Source organism: Notamacropus eugenii, chromosome 3 (assembly GCF_028372415.1).
Source record: "Notamacropus eugenii isolate mMacEug1 chromosome 3, mMacEug1.pri_v2, whole genome shotgun sequence".
NCBI classification, from domain to species: domain Eukaryota; kingdom Metazoa; phylum Chordata; class Mammalia; order Diprotodontia; family Macropodidae; genus Notamacropus; species Notamacropus eugenii.
Genome location: NC_092874.1, coordinates 305796223 through 305819084, shown reverse-complemented (window position 1 = coordinate 305819084; position 22862 = coordinate 305796223).

The following is a 22862-nucleotide window of genomic DNA, read 5'->3' as shown; positions in this document are numbered from 1 at the left end:
AAATGGGAGGAGGGAGCAATTAGAAGTAAACACTCTTGGGGAGGGACAAGGTTAAAAGAGAGAATAGAAGAAATGGAGGCCAGGATAGGATGTAGGGAAATACAGTTAATCTTACACAACATGACTATTATGGAAGTCATTTGCAAAACTACACATATATAGCCTATATAGAATTGCTTGTCTTCTCAGTGGGGATGGATGGGGAGGGCGGAAGGGAGAGAAGCTGTAACTTAAAGTTTTAGAAACAAATGTTGAGAATTGTTTATGCATACAACTGGGAAATAAGAAATACAGGTAATGGGGTATAGAAATTTATCTTGACCTACAGGACAAGAGAGAAGATGGGGATAAAGGAAGGGAAGGCACATTGGTGGAAGAGGCAATCAGAATGCAAGGCATTTTGGGGTGGTGAGGGGAGAGATGGGGAGAAAATTTGGAACACAAAACTTTGTGGAAATGAACGTAGAAAACTTAAAATAAATAAATAAATCAAAATTTAAAAAAAAAAAATGAAAGACCATGGGAGGAATCTGAAAACATAGCTCTGTTATTTATTATCAGTGGAACATTGAACCAGTCACCAAACCCCTCTAAACTTTTAGTTTACTCCTGTATGAAATGATGGATTTTGATATGATGGCTTGTAAAGCCATTTTCCTAACTCTATGATTCTCTTGTGATTTTAAAGATGGTCACTTTGTGGTTACTTTGTCACTGATGTGTAGTTTAGGAATTCCTTGTTTTCAATTTTGAGGAGTTTAGTGTGACATCAGGTGATCTCATCCCTCTCCTTGCCTCTGGGAAGAGCAAGACCTAAACTGCGTCTTTGCCTCATTCTCCAGGAACAGTCAGTCTCCAAAATCCCTTGGCAGCCTGGCTGCCAACTTTTGAGCATCCCTTACTCAAACCTTGGACCATTTTGCCTCTTTTTGTCCATCAAGTGTGACAGAGTGTTGGAGTTTAGAACGGACAAACCCAGGCAATGGTAGTAACATTCAGGAAGCACAAACTTCTGTGAGCAAATGTTTGAGTTTATGACTCTGTATTTATAGCAGCATGTGTGTGTGTGTATGTGTGTGTGAGAGAGAGGGAGAGAGAGAGAGAGAGAGAGAGAGAGAGAGAGAGAACTGGCTTGATCATTCTCTGAAATTATTGCTTAGTCTCTCCATAAAGCATCCCCAGGAGGTTGACAACAAGACATTCCTGACAAATAGCTTAAGTAATTAACATTTTCTTCCTGATCGTCCATATGGCTTTTGTAACTTCCATGGAACTGGATGGGAAAGTGATGGGTGGGGGTGGGAGTTGAAACTTTCTGAAGTAGCTCCTCAGCTTTACCTGTTCAAGTCATATAACCTTAAGGAATCTCACCTCTTCTCCTTTAGTAGGAAGAGGTTGGCACAGCATGTCCCTGCGATGCATCTCTCTTCGAATGTCATGGTACTAAGATTTCCAACCTGCCCCCCCTCCCAATGTGGATCACTGAGAAGACCTCTCCAATATTCCTGTACTCTCACTCTTCCTGTGGCCTCAGATAAGGGACCAAAATCAAGAAGCCCAAGAGAGTCTCTGTGTGCCCAGCTACAAGGAATCTTGCAAATTGTTCAACCTGCCTTGACTTTCCCAGAGTCACAAAACTAGGCAGTGGATGACATTTCTGCTCTGGGCTTCTGATACCAAGAAAAATGATCTGTGCTGATAATGTGATGGCAGAGAAGGTGGGGGTACCTGAAGTAGTAGCAGCAGCAAGAGAATAATAGTAGCAGTCGCCACAACCATTGCTAGTTTGGAGGTGGGTCTTGGAATGTTCCTCCTCTGTGACCATTCCATGACATACCTAAGTCATGCCCATTTTTAGTCTTTCCAGTTTACAGATAATACTTTATTTGGCCTCACACCAAACTGTTCAAGCAAAGACTTGGATATGGGAATTTCTAGGAAATTGGCACTTGGGAGCCTGATAAAAACAAGAGTTTTATTATCATGTGGTACAACAAACAAGCAAATAAAAGCACATACATAGGTTTATATTTATATGTATATAGACACACATACATATACAAATACACATACACACACTCACATTAAGTGGCAATATCAACAGACAGAGGCTTATCCCCATGAATGCAAGAAAATCACCCAAACAGTGAAGGAGACATGAGACATGTCTATTCAAAGTAGAGGTTCAGACAGTGAAGTGATATACTCTAAGAAGAGAGGTCAATAGTGCCATATATGGGAGGGACGCCCCTAATTAAAGTCAGATGTGGTGGGAAAGTTCTCAGGGTCACTTATCAGTACCAGACTTGAGTGAAATTTTGATAGGGAGAGTTTTTTTATTAGGACCTCAAAATGAGAGAGGATGTAAGTTAGCCATCTAACACAGCAGGAAGAGAATAACTAAGAAGCCAAGGCAGATCAAACTGCAAACATTGTCTGCCTGGCAGCATTAACATAGATCAGAAGAGTGGAAAGCTACAAAGTCATCTGTCTGAGTCTATATGATTCTGTGGGCATTAGCACCACTTAGCCTAAGTGATTCCGTATTGGAGACATATCATTGTAACTATAACATCAAACAACATATAAAGTCTATTGTTATTACAGATAAGGACATCCTTGCCAAGAGGTGGCCACGTAGTACTGTGACACCATTTGGAAGCAGTGGAGGCAGATCTCAACTCCAGGATCAGCACTGCCCTTCCCCAAATCCCAAGATGATGATGAATCTGAATAAGCAAGACAACTCCAGGCTTTTTTCTGACCTTGCAGGGAGAGAATTGTTTTGTTCTTTTAAGCCTTCAAACAAATTTTGCTCATAGGTTCTGGGGGCACCCCAGACTTCAACTCTCATACTTCAAATCTATCAGCTTTTTGTGGGGGAGGCCTTGTGAATACTTCAAGGGAGTCTCCATTTTATCCCTAATGGAAGAAAGACAAAGCTCATCTTCATATCTCAGGGAAGAGCATTGACAAATCCCATCTTTACGTGAGAAAACAGGAAAGCCATGGGATTTTTTCAAGTCTCAGTTTCTTCAAATAAAGGGAAATGGTAATTTAAAAATCATATTAGAAGTGAAGGAGGCTTTTGAAATCTCTGAATTCTAAGACAGAATCTCATGTTCAGGAACAGCTAGGTGGTGCAGTGGATACAGCACTGGCCCTGGAATCAGGAAGGAGGACCTAAACTGAAATCTGGCCCCAGATGCTTTATAGCTATATGACCCTAGTCAAGTCACTTAACCCTAATTGCTGTGGGTTGAGGGGGAAGGGGTACTGGATATACTCTGAAGTTTTGAGTCTTTTACCCAAGGATAGCAAGTAAATCCATGAGAACTGATGATATGCTGCAAGAAAGAGTGTAGAGGGGTGGGAGAAGATGATTCGGGACAGAGGCTTGAGGGATTCCTGCGTAAGCAACAGAGATGGATCAGAGACTCAGAAAAGAAGACTGGTAATGAAGGAGGCTAATGATATGGGTGGATATCAATTTGGAGAGAGGTCTCTAGCTGAGTGTGCTACAGGGGAGTCCTTGGCTATGCTGTTCAATGTTTTCATCCATTATTTCTGTAACATCACAAATGATATGCTCATCAATTTTGAAAGTGATGAGTAGCTATAAGTGATACCTCACACATTGGGAAATATAGTCAAGATCCAAAGATTCTCAACAAGAGAGGGCAATGAGATAAACCTCAAAAAGTTAGAATTTAATGTGGATAAGTACAAAGCTCTCTATTTGAGGTAAATAAGAACTCATCTATAAAAGTGAAGGATGGTGGAAACATGGCTAGACATCAATACATGGATGAGGTTCAAACTCTCTAGGATCTGTGTGACCTAGCAGCCCCCCCCCCAAAAAAATACAACATTTTTCTAGGCTACATTAAGATAGAAATAGTATCCAGAATGAATGGGATCAGAGTCCTATTATCTTCTACTATGATATTGATACTATGCTAAAATACTGTATTAAGTTCTGGGTACATGACACCCTCACACACTGTATGTTCTAGCCACACTGAAGCACTAACCATTTCCAAACTGAACATACTGCTTTCCAATAGCCTACTTTGCATGAGATGCCCCTGGTGCCTAGACTGCACTTCTTCCTTAACCCCATCCTCCCTTCATATATCTCATGTTCTCTCTAAGCCTCAGGTCAGGGACCACCTATTCTGTAAAGTCTTTCCTGACTCCTCCAGTCATTCATGTTGGTTCCTCCTCAAATATTTGAAGTTTGCTTTGTCTGATCCCTCCATTTCCTTCTTCTTTCTCCACCTTGAATGATACTGATCTATGCCCATGAACTTCTCTCCTTTAAAAGATAAATTCCATGAAGGCAAAGACTATGCCATTGTTGCATTTGTGTACCAATGCCTTGGACATAACAATCACTTAATCAGGGTGTGCTGGGTTGAATTTGCTGATTATTTTATGAATCACAAGAGTAACAGGAAATATGTTTTGCAGATCCTTAGTGAAATCTAAGAAGAGTATGTCTATAGCATTTCCCAATCTTCTGATAGAACAAACTAGTCAAAAAGAAATAAGGTTAGTCTGTCATGATCTATTATTGATGAAACCAAACTGACTCTAGTGGGATTAACATTTAATTCCAAGGACCCAAATTCAAAAGGCCGTCAGGAGCAACGAGCCCAGCCAATAACAAGAAAGAAGACCTTCTTCAAAAACTACAGTTGACCATCTAGACATGCATGCAACAACTCCAGTGAGGGGCACCTCATCAGCTTCCAGAAAGGTGCATTCTGGTTTTGCTGACAGATAATTTTCCTAGATTACACCTGGCCCATTTTATTCTGCTAGACTTCATTTTGGAAAAAGTATTGAGGAGAGGTATCATCATGTTGGGAGAGAACACATATTTGAGAGGTGTTTGGGATGGCTCTAATTGTCAAGAACTCCATTCATCCTTCAAGTCAAAATTGACCTTCTTACAACTTTCACCCATTACTACCAGTTGTACACCAGGGTCAAGCTGAAGAAATCCAAAAGCTCCTCCACATTCTAGCTCTTCAAATACCTTTCCTTCTCAATTCTATTTCAAGCAACACTTCATCATTTCCCCAAATCAATTCCCCCACAGCATGATCTTCTTGACCCTCACCATCCTGGCTATTCTCTCCTGGGTGATCTCCAGTCCATCAATCTATTCTCTCCAAATATGGTGCCCAGGACAATACAATAGGCCAGGCATCATCCAACCTTTACTGGGGCAAATCACAGTTGTCCACTTTCATTCCAAGGCAGCCTTTAATCACCTCAGCTTTCTTGGTTGCCGTTACACTGTGTTGATTCACATTGAATCTCAATCCTCTTAAAACCTCTTAAAAACCATATTACTTTCTACTTTAAAGTTTTACCTAGCTCCTTTTTAATGATTCACAAACCTTTTAAAAACTATTTCTTAAATTTTTGCCATAAAGTTAAGTTCATTTCCCTGTAATTTTAAATCTAAATTTCTTCTTTTAAAAGAAAGTGATAACGTTTTTCCTTTTTTAATATTCTCCTATGCACAGTGTTCTTTCAAAGATGAATGACAATCGTCCTGGAATGCCATCTGTTAATTCTTCTAGAGCTCTCATGAAGTTCATCTGAATTGGGGAATCCAACATGGAGGGCAGCTATGTGCTCCTTTATCATCTCACTTCTCTGACTTCCCCATTGCTCTTAATTATTTTGGTTCTGTTCTTGCCAGGCTACAGATTTTCCTTCAATATCTGGGATTTCTCTATACCAACGAAATCACAGATCCAAATTCCATCTTCTGTCAAGACTATATTAGGCCAAGATGGGGGGAAATGAGAAAATAGTAAATCACTCTCCATAAAAACTATTTCATATCTATTTTAATTCTATCATATGTGGCTAAGAAAACAATCTTTGGACTGAGAGCTACAGAAGAATGCCAGGGAGGGAGTAGATGGGCTTTCTTGCCATCACTTTTTTTCGCTGTTCTATTCACTCAAAATAGTGAATTTCTTTAATTTTCTTCTTTTGTCCAACATAACTTTTTTTAAATCATTGCTTAATAGAAAACTTTTATTGATTTATTTAAATGAGCACATGATAATGACTTATAATAATCATATCAGGTGTTTATATGAGCAAATAAAAATTTTTGAGGACTGGTCTCACCATTTTGTTCTGTCCAATAGTGTAACAGCAAACCCCCTGGCACACATCCAGGATGACCTGCTGGCGCAGGCTCCTAGATCTACTTTTCTAAGGAAAACAACTTTAAAGAGGGTCAACAATCTACTTTAATTGTATTCTCCAAGAGAGAAAATACAAGCAGAGAAATAAGGACCAACAGACAGGGCTTCTAACTGTTGGACCATAAGCAAGGTATATGTCAGAGATCAACAGGCAGATCCAACTGTCTGACCATTACATACATACACAGTTACCAGAGAAAGAAGCACCAACATCTGGGTTTTCAAAACTGGAGTGGAATGAGGGGAGAGCTCCTTAACAGCTACCTAGAGTCTCCTCTGGCACACAAACCTTCTTCCCAGCCCAAAGCAAAATCTCACATCAGAGATATATATACATTTTTCAAAGCTGGAGATCATCCAGTTGCTCATGACCCAGTGCCTCATTAGCAATTAAGAAAAGGTATGGACCTTCCTACAAAACAAACCTCCCTTAATCAAGCTTCCCTTAATGGACTCACCTGAGGCCTGTTAACAAGTGGGGAAGATCTAACTTTCATTAACATTACAAATAGTCAAGCCATTTGCTCATATTTGTATAGTGTTTCCACGTTTTCTTCCTTCCTCCTTCTTTCTTTCTTTTCTTCCTATAAACCTGGGAGGGACGTGATGCAATAGAAACATTTGACCAGTAGTGAAATTGAGGCTCCAGAGATGAAAACATTAGCTCAAGATCACATAGTAATTGTCAGAGTTGAAACCAGATCTTCTGTCTAAAATTACAAAGAATTTATTTATCTAGGAAAGAACCATACAAGAGAAATCCAAGATGACCTCAAGTTGGCATTATATACTCATGAAAGCTGAGTAATGACACAATCCTAGAGTTGAAAGAGACCTGAGGAATTGTCTCCAGCAGTCCCATTACTGCCTAAAATATGAATTCTAGGAACCCTTTCATTTTTGGAGGAGGATGCTAAGGACCAAACTCTGCCACAAGATAGCCATGCAACCTTCTCTTTGGGCTTCAGATCTCCTATCAGTCCAATACCATTTCCTTGAGGCAGAAAAAGGTAGAAGCTGAGGTAACCAGCAGTCTGGCTTAGCTGGGACTTGGAATGTATAAAGAGAAGCAGGGTCAGGCGAGTCTGGAAAATTGAGTTTGGCACAGAGTATGGAGGACTTTGAAGGCCAATTAGGAGGCTATTGCAATGGCCCAGGCTGTGGTAATGAGGCCAGAGCCAGGTCTGTTGCAGTAAAAACTGAAAGGAGGGGACAGATGGGACTCATATTTCACAGGTGGAACCAACAGACCTTGACTACTGCTTGGTGGTTGGGGAAGAGGAGCTAGGAGTGCTCCAAGGTGATTCAAAGGTTGCAAAGTCAGTGACTAGGAGGATGGCACTGCTATCATTAAGAGAATAGGAAAGGCTAGAGAAGAGGCTATTTTGCAGAAGAGAAAACATTTCTCTCCAAAAACAATCAAATTCACTGGTATGCCCCGATTGGAGTGAGCTGTGAATTGATTATGGGTCAATAGCATGATGTGGAAGCCTGGACAAGTAATGAGACTCTGAACTGGCTGAAGGAAGACAGAATGTCCAGGAACAGGAAGAAAACAGGCTGTTCTCTGCCCTGGTCAAACTTCATCTGGAGCCTGAGTTCCATTCTCGGAGCTGCAGTTTAGGAAAGGGCATTTTAAAGCTCCAGATTAACCAGAGGAGAGACACCAGGATTCTGAGAGGGCCCAAGAAAAGGTCTTGTGGGGAAGATCAGGCCATGGTGAATATGAAAAGAAGAATTAGGAGGAACCTGATAACTGCCTTCAAGAGTTTGCTTTTGAAGAGTTTCATAGGTAAGCAGATCAAACAGTTTGGGTGGAAATGGAAGGCAGAACGAGAACAAGTAGGCAGAAATTCCAAGGAAGTAGATTGCCCTTGAATATAAGACTGAAACTTAAAATAATTAGAATTAGGAAGCACTGTGGTGAGAGAGGGTTTGTTTCTTACCTCTAGACATCCTGAAGGAGAGAAAGGATATGACTAGATGTGAAGGAAGTCACTTGGGCATTGGGCAGAAAAGTCTAATCTCCCCTCCACTCATCCTCTACCCAACTGATATTCCTAAAACATTTATCTAATCATGTCACTGTCTCACCAAAACAATAACTCCCCCCCAAAAAATCTTCATGAATTCTAGGATAAGACACAAACTACTCAGGTTAGCTTTTAAATCCCTCCACCATCTGGCTTCCATCTACCCTCCCAGTCACATTGTATATTATTCCCCTTTGCACAATACCCATCACAGGGAAAATGGCCTATCAACTAACTACTCCCTTTATGTGACATCTCATCTCCTGTCTCCTGGATATTACATTGGTGCATGTCTGCAATCCATACCAACGATATACCAATCTCTTACAATACCTAGTTTTCATAAAAGATCAGACCAGGTGGCACCCCCAACAGGAGACTTTTTCTGATTCCCCAATGCCTATCCCACTAGTTTTCAGCACTCTAACCTCTGAAATTAAATTACATTTTCTTTTTGGATTTTTAAAATGTTTTATCTATCTGTGTATACACTGTATCCCAGTGCTCCTCAAGAGCAAAGAGAGTTTTGTTTTTGTCTTTGTAGCTCTAATATCTAGCAAAATGCTTGGCATATAGCAGGTGATTAGTTAATGTGTGTGTCTGTGTTTTAAAACTGAAGTAAGGATTGAACTAAATGATCTCTAGGTCCACCCCAATGCTTTGATCTGTGACCCTTAGATTTCATAGTTAAATAAAATTTTAAATACTTTTCTGCACATTTCCCCAATCTCATTAGATTATTTTACCATCCTAATACTTGAACTTCAAACTCATTAGTGAACTTAAGTGAAGAAACCTCAAAGTGTCCAGATAGCATTGCTTACTATCTAGAGGTCCTGGTGCCATGTGGCGAAGAAGAGCACCCCATCCTCATTCCTTAGTCCATGCTCAATCACTTGATAGTGTGAGGTTCATAGTGGGAGGTTCAGACAGAGAGGGTCCTCTTGGGAGGTCAAGTATTGATCTCATCAAACTCTGTTCAGGACTTGTTTCCTCTGGTGACTTTTCTCAGTATCCAACTGCTTCTGTATAATGTGGTTCAGAGGCAATTAATATTTAATTTCAAATTCTTTCTATTGCAAGCTTGTTGCAAAAGAGAAACAGAGAAGAAAAAGAAAAGTGGGAGGTAAGGGGGAGAAAAAAATCTTTACATTATTCCAGTACATGAGGCTATTTGCCTTTGGGAACCTGCCAAATCTTTCATATGAGGAGCTGCGATATCAGACTCTCAGCTAGAAGAAGCAAGGAAATGAGAGTTCAGTTGAATTGGAGACTAAAATTAGCCATCTTGAAGAACAAATCTCTGATAAATACAACCAGGATTTATGGCTGAAATTTCAGGAAGCACAGATGGTGAGGGCGGTGTTTCATCTCATGGGGGGAAATATCCCTTTTACATTAGAGCATCAGCATTATGGGTTTGGGGATTATGGAGCTGGGGATTACATTTTTATGTACACATGGCTGGCAAATTGGTCCATTTTGTCGGAAGATCAGAAGATTGCAGAGTTGGCCCTCAGAAAGGTCATTTAATCCAAGCCCCTGCCTTAACTCTGACTATGTCAGTGTGAAAGGATGATGGAAGGCAGAAAAAGACCCCTTAGAGAAGAAAATTCTAGTCACTTGCCCCAGGATCTTCTTATATTATTGCCAAATCACTTCCCTACTGAAGCAAACTATATCCATTTCCCTCTTGGGCGTTGCTCCAAGAAGAAAGGATGATGAAGGTCATTGGCCCCAGAAAAGATTTCCCATGGTCACATTATTCTTAAATATTCCCCAAGGAAAAGCTGGATTCTGAAACTTGAAGTGAATGTGAAATCATGGAAAGAATTTCATGCTCCAACTTAAATAGCAGGTGGGTGGGTGGACGAAGCACTACATTTGGAAGCAGGGGACCAGAATTTGGTCTCCATTCTTGTACTCACTACCTATGTGACCTTTGAACTTGTGCCCTTTTCTCTAAAATGAATAGGCAGAGCTAGCTGATCTCAAAGGTCCCTCCCAGTGCTAAATCCTATAATTCCATGAATGCAGAGGGCAAAGAGTCTTCTGGAGTGAGAAAAGGACCAGTATGATTTTTCACTGTTTTATAGGACAAGGTGGGCAACAGCTTCCAAGGCTTGGTTTCTGTGGAAAGCAGTGAAAAATGCAAGTGATTAATTCAGCCCTTTCAGAAGGCAGGCTCCAGATGTACCCACAGCATGGTCTTTGACATTTTGCTCTTTCTAGTCATAGGCCAACCTGGCTCTTCCTGGCCACCACGGACACCATAGCTTCAGCATCTGGCCAACTGATCTCATGAACTTCCCTAGCCTAGAGATGAGCGTCAGCTGGATCAGCTCTTGATATGGACTGAGACAGAAGTGCTAAGTATCAGTCTGACTACTATCCTTCCAGTCTAAATGGCTTTTTCTTCCTGGCTGCTGTGTGGGCATAAGAGAAAATCATGGAAAGAGAGAGAGTCCTTGGCCACTCTTTATCTGAGATCAACCTACCGTCAAAAAAATGTCAGCCTGTTATTTGTCTTTTTGTGTTTGTCCTTATATTGGCAACAATATAAGAAGATAACTGGGGCAAGTAAGTAGAATTTCGTTCTCTAAGGGGTCTTTGAAAACCGAGGCAGGTTCTTTTTCTGCCTACCATCATCCTTTCACACTTATGTAGTCAGAGTGAAGGCAAAGGTTTGGATTAAATGACCTTTCTGAAGGCCAACTCTGCAAGGAGGTTGGGGAAGGCTATGACCTAGGGAGTTTTGAAAGGTCAGGAGAATGAGTCACCTGAATTCCAGAAATAGATTCCATGTAGAGCCATATATTAAGAAGTGAAGTTTTGAGTGATCTGCCTGCCCCAGCCAAGCAGTAGCAGAGATGCAGACTAGCTAATCATTGGTCACATCACTTTTGGAGGTGCACTTGGTGGGATAAATTCTAGATACTATGCTAAGTGCTTTACAAATCTTATATCACTTGATCCTCAATAATTCTGTGGGGTAGGTGCTATTGTGATGTTCACTTCACAGTTGAGGAAACTGAGGCAGACAGAAGTTAAGTTACTGGCCCAATGTCATTCAAGAGGTAAAGGCCTAAGATCAGATTTGAACTCAGGTCTTCCTGACTCCAGACCCAGCTCTCTATCCATTGAGTCACCTACCTAGAAGAGAGAAATGAAGAGAGAATGAAAGGAAGGAAGGAAGGAAGGAAGGAAGGAAGGAAGGAAGGAAGGAAGGAAGGAAGGAAGGAAGGAAGGAAGGAAGGAAGGAAGGAAGGAAAGAAGGAAGGAAAGAAGGAAGGAAGGAAGGAAGGAAGGAAGGAAGGAAGGAAGGAAGGAAGGAAGGAAGGAAGGAAGGAAGGAGGGAAGGGAGGGAGGAAGGAAGGAGGGACGGAGGGAGGGAAGGAAGGAAGGAAGGAAGGAAGGAAGGAAGGAAGGAAGGAAGGAAGGAAGGAAGGAGGGAGGGAAGGAGGGAGGAAAGGAAGGAAGGAAAGTTGGGAGGGAGGGGAGGGAAGGTCACAGGGTTATAGTGGTCAGAGGGATGTTGAAAACCAAATGGTAATAAAAAAAAAAAGAAAGACATGAGTGTGAGCTGACTTTGGAGGTGAACCATAAGATCTCACCTTGGCTCTTCCACTCCACATCTCTGGACCTCATTTTTCTTCCCTTTAAATGGAAAAGTTTGAACTTATGACCCTTAATGGCTCTTCCAAAGATTAATCTATGATCTCAGGAGGGAGATTTTCTGGCCTTTTTTATGCTTTCTTGCTACTGAGTCTATGTTTTCAAGAATTTATCAAAGAACAGAAACATTTCTTTAGAGCGGACTACTTTTGATGAATTCACCAGCCTCGTCGTCTCCAGCTCTAGATTGTGTTTATCCATTATTGAACTTCAATTTTCATTTATAATATGCAAAAGGGGAAATGCCTACCATTTTATTTCCCATAATAATATTGCAAAGTGGGTGTTTATTTTTTATCAAATTTAAATGTTTCTTTTTTGGGGGGCAATGTATTTTTTTCTGAAAAAAAAAATGCCCTTTACTGTGCATATTTTTCCCCAGAAAGCCTTTCAGCAATGCAGCATTTTAAAATAACCCCCACATATATGCTCATTAGCAGCACATCCACATCTCTGGGTGATGCCCAGGTGGCCGCAACGTAGAGTCCTCTGGGTATCTGGCAGTCTGGCCAGTGGCTGATCTCTCTGCAAACATGGCACTGAATGGGGAGTCTGAGTAAATTGCCCAGTTGTCAGTCATTTGATGGGAGAAAGGAATTAAAATTTGAGCAGTCGGGGGTGGGGGGAAGGTGTTGGAGTTTCTGAAGAAGGTGAGACATTCAGGGACTGGCAAAGAGAACCCTTTTCCTTCGCCACCTACTGTACAGGAGCATGGGGATGTTACCTGAGGGGACAAAATTCCCAGAGGGAAAAGAAAGCTGCCTATAAGAGCCCGAGCAATAGCATGGGTGAGAACATTCTGGTTATAGGACCTGAAGGATGTCTGCCTCTCTTACCTGGGGAAGAAACAGCAGGCTTTGGTGCTTACAAAGTAAGAGTGAGTTAGAGAAACAGAAATAAAATTTATCCAATTCATTTTGTCAAACAACTCTCCCAGATATCCTTAAATGAATGGATCATAGAAGGATGGGATCTCAGAGGCCAACTGCCATGAACCAGGTGGGAAAACTGAGACCCAGGTACATGATTTAACTCACCCAAGATCACACATGCACTGAGTATCAGAGGCAGAATTAGAATTCAGATCTCTAGATACAAGTCAGTACTGGAAACATGCTGCCACTTTTAATGTCTTTTCACACTTTTTAAAGTCCTTACACCTGAGTCAATTTTCCAGTTAATATAGACACTGAATAAAGACATATGAATTATGGTTAAAACACAAATACTCATAATGCTGCTGATGGTATAGTAACCACCACCAGACTGACTGTGAAGAGCTAAGGGTAAGGGTAAGGATTATGCCATGTCTCCTCATGATCTGACCCAAAGGAAGTGCTTGATACACTTTGGTGAATTGATACCATCGCTTGCTTCTCTGATGTCGGAGCCCTCACTACACAGACCATGATTCTCATTTTGTCATTGGTTCCTTTACAACCAAATGAAATCAGTGAGACAGACACTGTTACCTCCATTTTACAGTAGAGGAGATGAGCTCAGACTTCCGAGTCACTTCTCCGGTCACACAGGGTGAGAAATAACAGCAGGATGGGGCTTAAACTCTTGCCGCCAAAGGCTAGGCTTGTGGCTCTTTCCCATACCCCATGATACCTAAGGAGGTAATGGAAACTCATGTTTCAAGACAGAAATGATAGAAGAAATATAAAGCTAAATGTCCCTGAGCAGGAAAGGATATTCGACTCTGCTGGGGAAAACCCTGACTCCTAAACTCTGAAGTTACAGACTGCTTCAGAAGAATTACTAAACGGTTGAAACTTTTTTTTTATTATTTACACAGTCATAGGATGTAAGGATGTATTTGAACTGGTATCTTGACTCCCACAAAGTCTTTTTTTTCTGGCTAGTTTTTATAATTTCTGGATGGGAAAATGAGAGATAGAAGTAGAAAAGTCAACTTGGATAGATGACCTTGATGGAGGTTTTGAAATCCAAGAGACTTGGGTTTTTTTCCCCACAAACCCACACTCCATTTCTATCAAATCCAGAGTAATGCATCTGGCTATCCCACATGTCACACAAAACCCAAATATTCACAAACAACATTACTTCCATCCCTCCTCTCAGGTCCTGGTCCTTCTCCCACCTTTTGCATTTTTCTGTGTCTCCACTCTCCTCAAAGTCACCTAGGCTTAAGACCTCAGGGTCATTATCTTGGGTTTCTCATTATCTGGAGTTCTCACTCCCAATAAGTTACCAAATCCTGCCCACCATGCATCTGAGCTCATTCCTCTCCTTCAGACTCCCTTGACTAACCCTAGTTCATGTCCTTACCAAAAAGGTAGTAGTAAGATTTACAATCTTGCCAGAGCTGAACAGAAAATTTGACTTTCAAACAGAAGTGTCAAGAGAAGCATGAAAAGGCAGACAAGAAAGAGAAATCATAAGGGACTTACTAAAGTTGAACTGTTTACATTCCCACATAGAAAGATAATATCTGTAACTCTTGAAACTTTTCTCAGTATTTGGGTGGTTGGAGGGATTACACACACATATATATGTAGACATATGTATACATATATATGTATACATATGTCTACATGCCTATGTCTATATATAGATATATAGACAGAGGGCACAGGGTAAGTTGAATAGGAAGGGATGATGTCTAAAAAATAAAATTAAGGTATGAGAGAGGAATATATTGGGAGGAGAAAGGGAGAAATAGAATGGGGCAAGCTATCTCTCATAAAAGAGGCAAGAAAAAGTTCTTTTTTTCAATGGAGGGGAAAAGAGGGGAGGTGAGAAAGAAAAAGTGAAGCTTACTCTAATCTCATTTGGTTAAGGAGGAAATAACATGCACACTCAATTTGGTATGAAAATCTATCTTACACTACAGGAAAGTAGGGGAAAAGGGGATAAGTGGGGTGGGAGTATGATAGAAAGGAGGGCAAATGGGAGGAGGGAGTAATAAGAAGTAATAATTTTAGGGGAGGGACAAAGTCTAAAGAGAGAACAGAATAAATAGGGGGCCGGATAGGATGGAGAGAAATATAATTAGTCTTTCACAACATGGCTATTACAGAAGTCTTTAGCAAAACTACACATATATAACCTATATTGAATTGCTTGCCTTCTTAGTGGGGATGGGTGGGGAGGGAGGAAGGGAGAGAAGTTGGAGTTCAAAGTATTAGGAATGAATGTTGAGAAATGGTTTTGAATGCAACTGGGAAATAAGAAATACAGGTAATGGAGTATAGAAATCTATCTTGCCCTACCAGAAAAGAAAGAAGATGGGGATAAGGGAAGTGTGGGGTGTGATAGAAGGGAGAGAAGATTGGGGGAAGGGGTAATCAGAATCCACAGCGGTTTGAAGTGGGGGGATGGAAGAGATAGGGAGAAAATTTGGAGCTCAAAATCTTGTGGAACTGAATGTTAAAAACTAAAATATATATATATATATATATAATTTTTTTTAAAAGTTACAATCTGGGAGTCAAGAGACTGGGGCCCCAAGGTGGGCTTCCCTTGCTAGCTGTGTGACTGATTCAAGAACCTGCCCTTTCTGAACCTCAGTTTCCTGCATAAGGGCCCCAATTATGTCTGTACTGCTTATCTTAATTGATGATTTTGAAAATCAAAACAAGTAGTAGTTAAAAAATACATTATAAACTCATATAAATATGCAAGCTATACACAGAGCAAATAGTAAGTAAGCTGAGAGGGCCAACACTATGACTGTGAGGACCAAGAAATGCCTCTTCAGCGTAGGTATGGTATTTTTGTTTATGAATCATCGGGACTTAGCACAGTGTATGGCACATAATAAGTGCTTAAAAAGGCTTTTTCATTCATTCATTTAATCACTCTGTGAAGCATGGATGGAGAATGGAGAGATTATAGGCAGGAAGACAACACATATAGGAGAATCATGCGGGATGGGGTCCAGAAGGTGAGACCATACAGGAATGGATTGACACACCCCATCCAGAAACAATGGCAGAACTGATTTAATCAGGGATTCATGGTCCTAGAAATGAAAAGATTTGGTGGTACTGAAGGAATGGGTGCTTGTGAAAAGGGTATTGATGAGAAGGCTGTTGATGAGGTGACCAGAAAAGGGGAAGTCAAATGAAGCTGGGCTGGACATTTCATGAGATGATGTTACAGGGGTAGAAGTTCCTTTGGGGCAGGGAAGAACTTCTCTGGGAAGGCTAGACAGGTGGCTTATCAGGAGGTCATGGAGGAGGTGGCAGGACTAAAAGGAGGCACAGATCTGACCTCAGCACTTTCCAACTCTAAGCCTTCAGGGGCTCCCTATTGCTATCAGGATACACATTTATACACATTCCTTAAGTCAGCATTCAAAGCCCTCAGACTCCACCTTGACTTCCCCATATCTTCATTCATTAGCATCTCTTACATAACCTCTCCTCAGAGTAACTTGTATTACTTCCCTGCAATTCCCCAACACATGCTACAGGAGCCTGCATCTACACTTGGTCTCTCACACTGTTCCCTTGTAATACCTCTTCTTAGTCACCACGAACATTCCTTCCCAATCCCTACCTCTCCTTCAAGTGCCATCTCAAATACCAACTCCTCTGTAAGGTCTTCCCTGATTCCTCCCAGGCAGAAGTGACCTCTCTCCTCCTCTGAATGTTCAGGACACTTTTAATCTACCTGTCATGCTGCCCATAACATAATGCCAAGCCCTGAAACCTATGGAACCATATATTTGATCTCTTAATTTCCATTCTAATTCTCCAGTTCTTAACCCTGGTGACAAGGGATCTTTGGGATCTCAGAGGTGATTCCAGCATAACCCAGTGTCTGCCAGGTGATGCTTTTGACAATAACAAAAATTTAATAAGAGGAAGTTCAGAATAAGGGAGGATACAGGAACAGAGAGGGCTTTTCTCCTCTCTTCCTTTGTCTCTCTGGCTCCCATCTGCCTTTCCAGATTTACTGCACATCTCTCACCCTTGATGGACTCTTGTCCTGCTAAGTTGGCCTGCCTTCTAGTGCTTGCCTCTGATATTTCATTTCTGACCTCCATGATTTTGCACAGGCTGTGCTTCAAGCCTGTTATGGACTTCCTTCCATCATCTTCCGGTCCTTAACTTGCCTCAATGTTTAGCTCAAGTGACACCATCTACAGGAGGTCTTTCCTAGTCCCTCCTAGTTCCTAGTCCTTCCTAGCACCTCCCCCTCAGCAGCTTCACATTTTCTTTATTTTTACTTTCTATCAAACAGTTCAAATCAGAACATATTCCCAATAGAACATAAACTCCATGAGAGTAGGGACTTTTCTTTGTCACCTTTTTTATCCGCAGTGCTTAATAGTACAGAGCTTGGCACATAGCAGGAGCTTAATAAGTGATAATTGAATGAGGAAAGGAATTGAATTGAATTGAATTCACTCTGGGGCAGCCTAACCCAGTCTTGGCTCACTGGAGTAGCATCAGTCAATGCTGCTAGAGCCATAAGCCTAAGAAACCTGAGTAGCAAAGGTCACAGCCAGAAACCAAAGACATAGTGACTTGGCTTCACCAGGCCTCGAGAAGAGCACATTTTTGCCATCATTGAGTGGGCATGTTGGAGTTTGTCATCCAGTAACTTTTAAAATAAATACATTTCACACATTGATCCCATAGAAATTATTCCCTATGCTATCTTTAGAGGAATCCATGAATAAAACACATTCTCCACCTATTACAGGGGACAGTAATGAAAGCTACTCTTGCCAGTCTGGCACAAGTCAATCTAATTATTTTGATTTGGAGAAAGGACAATATATTTCCAACCTTCTATGGAAGGCAGAGGAGGGGGGGAAATGAGGAGTTTTTACTCAAATTGTAAAATTCCATAAATATGCAGACGAAACATAGGCCCAATGGGATATACCATGGAGTTTTGATTTGGAATTGTATTGATTTTGAGCTTTTAAAAAAAAAAAGAAAAGAAACTTACTGTTTTCCTGAGTTACATAGCTTAGTGATCTCTTTGGTTCTTTTTGAATAGATGCACAAATTTAGAGAATCTACTCAAAGGGTTCACATGGACTATTTGTGCCCAACCTGTGGTAGAGCATTCTGAATTCATATTGGTCTGAGCAGCCACAGTCAGACACACTGAAACTTGACTCTAGCACAGTGCTGCCATTTTGGTCCTCTTTGAGAATGAAGGACAACCAACCAACCATTGAACTGGCAGTCCAACCACCCAAGAACGGTATTTCACCTTAAGTGGATTATTGAGAATTTTGACAAGATTGAACTATTGAATTATGAATTCATATTCATATTGAACTATGCCATCAAAGCCCCTTCAACCCAGAGTCTCACAGGGCAAGAGGCCTGGGCCAGTTATCTAAGCACCAGATTTCCTTGAAAGTCATAGCCCTTGAATTTGAAAAGCAGTTTGTTTTTTACTAGCTAGGTAAGTTTAGGCAAGATATATTCCCTCTCTGGCCCTCAGTTTCCCCCTCTGTAAAACAGATAATTAAAAGATGTAACCCCAATTTGTATTTGGCTAAATAACTCTGATTTATGGATGCAGTTGGATATTAAGCAGCCTTTAGAGGAATAGTTATGAAGACCTGGAAAAGTTTAGGCAGTATTAAAGAAACAAGGTCAAGAAAGCAAGAGACATGCTGACTGCAATGGAGATAACATTGACATCAGAGGGGTAACAAAGCTTGACTCATGTTCAGTGATAAACCAATGCTAGTGATAAACTAATCAGGGAAATTGAGCTCTGTAAGGGGAGTGTTTTCAATCAGATACCATCTATTTATTAAAGGATGCTTGGGTATCAGGCACTGGGGATTCCAATTTGAGTGTGTATTGGGAAGTGATTTCTGGGAGAAAATAAAATGAATCATTACATTTCAAAAGAAATCAGGAAGAAAAAGTGCAAGACTCTTAGCCTATCTACATCAAAGGCCCATTAAAAGACAAACATTCTGCTTGTGCTGAGACCCATGGCCACAGGGATGGATGTTGGTACTAATGATATGGAATCTCTGCTGCGTCTATCACGGCATTAAAGTGCGTGATACAATGTTTGTATCTATCTGTATTTCTTTGTATTTACATGTATATATGGTTCTTTTCAAGTTTGCAAAATGCTTTATAAATATTTACTCTTTTGATCCTCAGTCACCTCCTAAAATGGGCACCTCAATCCCATGTTCCAACTGAGGAGCCTGAGACCCAGAGGTGAAGAGTCTGCCCAGAGACCGACCTGCCCATGGGAAAACCATGTGCCCCACCTAAGCCTCATTTTGCTTATCTTTAAGATCAGAATGATGACACTTGCATCAATTTCCTCCCAGGATTCTTGTGACAATTCAACATCTAGACCTGGAAAAATCATCAGAGGTCATTTAGCCCAAATCCTTAATTTTACAGATGGGGAAACTGAGGTCCAGGGAGGCTTGTAGTCACAAGAGGAAGCAGTAAAGGCAGGTTCCACACTCTTCTTGTACATCTCATTGTGAGTGTTCTGTCCCTCACATCCCATTGAGTTGTATGGATGATGTATACAAAACTGTTGGTGAGTCTGAAAAGACCTATATACAAATCAGCTCTTATTATAACCCACACAAGATTTTTAAGGCATTTTCCAAATAAAAACTTTTATTGGCTTTATTAGAAAGCTGGAAAATGGGCTTTGGTTTGTGCTCGACCTCCTCATATAGTCACTATGTTAAAGGACACTGGAAATGAAATTCTTGCATTGTTTGACTCTGAGCCCCAGGGGTGAGCATGCAAACTGCCCTGCCTCATTACAACTTCCACCTTTACACCCAATATTTCTCTTGTCCACCTTGGACAAGTCACTTAGCCAATTTCCCACTGTCTCAGTTTCCTCTTCGGTCAAATGATGGAATTGGACTCGATGATTTGGAGACTCTTTTCCAGCTCCCAGATCCATAATACTGCAATCCCATTTTTTTTTTCTACTATCACGCAAAATGACTGTATGGTATGATGGGGAGATGGCTGAGTCAAAGATAATCAATCTCAAGGTCACACCCGAGGAGGTGAGCTGAAAGGTGGTGCCAGTGACGGAAATGATCAATCTGAAAGGGAACCAGTTGGAATGGGGTGGATAATGGACTCAATATGAGACACATTGATCATAGGATTTTAACTCTAAAGCTGAAAGGACCCTCAGGAGTCATCATTAACAACCTCCAATCATTTAAGTGGAGATGCCCAAGGTCTGTCAATTGCTCCTCTGCAGTATCTCCCCAATATGTTCCCTTCTCTCCTCTGATCCTGCCCCCACCTTAGTGCAATTAATAGTTTCTGGGAGTTTTGCCTACCTCAAGTTTCTCCCCACTCCAGTAGATCCTCCATTAAGCCACCAAAGTGATTTTCCTAAATTCCAAGTCATCATAACACACACACACACACACACCACCACCACCACCACCACCACCACCACCACCACTACCCTCTTAAATACAGTACAAGGGCTCTCTATTGCCTCCAAAAGCACAATCTTCTGGCATTCAAAACCGTTCCTAACCTAGTCCCCTCCTACCTTTCTAGGCTTCTTATACCTTACTCCCCAAAATATTTTGATCCAGTGGCCTCTTGTCTGTTCCAGGAACAAGACATTTTATGTCTCAGATCCAGGCATTTTCTCAGGTCCCATTCATGGAACACTCTCCCTCCACTCTGATTACTGACTTCCCTGGCTTCCTCTAAGTCCCAACTAAAATCTCATCTTCTATGGGAATCCTTTTGCAACCCCTCCCAATTCCAGTGCTCTTTCTCTTTTAATTATTTCTTATTTGCCCTTCATATAGGTTGCTCTGCATATGTTTGTTGGCACATTGTCTCCCCCATTAGATTATAGTTTCCTTGAGGGCAAGGATATTTTCTGCCTCTATTTGTATCCCCAGTGCTTAGCACAGCACCTGGCACATCGCTGGAACTTAATACAAGTTTACTGAATGAATGAATGAATAAATGTCTTCAAGGCAGCTGGAGGTGTGGGTCTGGCACACTACGTGGTGCTTAGCTGGGCAAAAGTGATCCTGAATGCTATGGGAGTGAATGTGCTTGCCCAGGGAGAAATGTAGAGAAAGAAGAGAAAGAAATAAAGAAGAGTGTCCACCTATGGAAGTCAGGGAGACAACACAGAGGCTGAGAAGGAGATGGAGAAGGGAGTGCTAACCCAAGATGCAGAAAACTTGAATTTCCCTTCTCCAGTCCTGCTACATCTCCCCAACCTCCATCATCTTTCATTGACAGTGTCTCTGAAACCACAATTTCCATTGTAATAATAAAAGTATTTTCCGTTCCCTACGCCCCATGACATGAGCTACCTTGGGGCATTTGAGTGTTCTCTTCCTCACTTATCTTGGTTATGTCCATCCATTCCAACACTTTATTCATAGGTTCCTTTCATATATAAAAACTGTTGAACATATACTTTAGGCTAAGAATACCCTTTGGGAAGAAGTTTTTTCCCTGCTTAACATAATTAGCCCATTGTTATTTGAGGTTGACCATAAGGGAAATTGGACCACTGAAAAATTGCTAGTATGAAACATTATGAGACATAAATAAAGTCCCAGTGTCTGTATTCTAATCCCCTTTGACACAGAATCCCATCAACAGTCCCAGGAGGAATCTTACAAACTGTGTTTCACTGAATCTCAACCAAAGGAGTGAGTGTAACATTGGATTTCCCAACCTTCACTTGCTAAGTGCTGCTTGCTGGCTTTCATTCCTCACTAGGGTGTTGTGAATAAATGATTAGCCGCTGGTGCTGTTGGCTTCAATAACTGTGTCCCTAATGCTAAGGACAATAAAATAAATGTTTCTCTATAAATATACATTATTAATCCACAGATACCATCTCAAAGATATTTCTGACAAGACAAACCAGATAATGAATTAATCTCATGTGTATTTTTTGTTCAATATTTCAAGATCTCTTCACAAAGACTCAGTTAACAGCATTTGTGATTGCCTCTTTGATCAAAGCAATTACAGAATTTCAGAGGTGCAAGGTACCTCAGAGGGCAGCTAGTCAATCCATCATGAGTGAATGGGGAAATTCCTCTGCAACATGACCCAAAAAATGGTCATATAGTTTTAAGACCTCCAGTGAAAGGAAAGTTATGACATGCTAAAGTTATCCTATTACACTCAGACTATACTTATTGTTATGAAGTGTTTCTTAATCCGAGTTGACCTAGATCCATCCCTGGGAATCCCTCCTCATTTCTCCTCATTCTGCCCATTGAAATCAAAGAGACCTAGGCTAATCATCTTGCCCCATGATAGTCATCCAAATGTTTAAAGCCAATTATCTTGGCCTCTCTAAGTGCATTTAAGGCTATGGTAAACTTCCTGATTTATTCAACTTATTTTCTTACATAATCTGCTGAAGGCAGACTTTTGCATTTGTATCTCCAGTGCCCAATATAGTGCCTGACAAAGCAAATTTGTGTTAATGAATTAGTTGATATGGAACAAACTTAAGGGCCTTCATCATTCTGATGCCCTCCTCCAGACACTACTCCATCCAATCAATGTCCTTGCAGAAATGTGGTCAGCAAAACTTATCATGACATCCTAGATGAGGCGTGATCAGAGTGGAGGTCAGCAAAAATCTTTTCTTATTCCTAGAAGCTATTTAATGCATCCCAATATCCCAGGTATCTCCTTTTAAGCTTGTAGTAGACTAAAACCCATAAAACTTTCACCGATGAATAGCTACATAGCCATGCCCCCTCAGTCTTGGACTTGGAGAGTTGATTTTTGAACCATAGTCTAAAACTTTGCATTTATGCCTACCACAATATTCAATGTAGTCCAATATTCTAGCCCATCAAAATCTATTCTGACCTGTATTGCCTTCAATTCATTAGCTTTGCCTCCCAGCTTTACTTCACATGAAATTTTTAAAAAGGGTCAATACCATA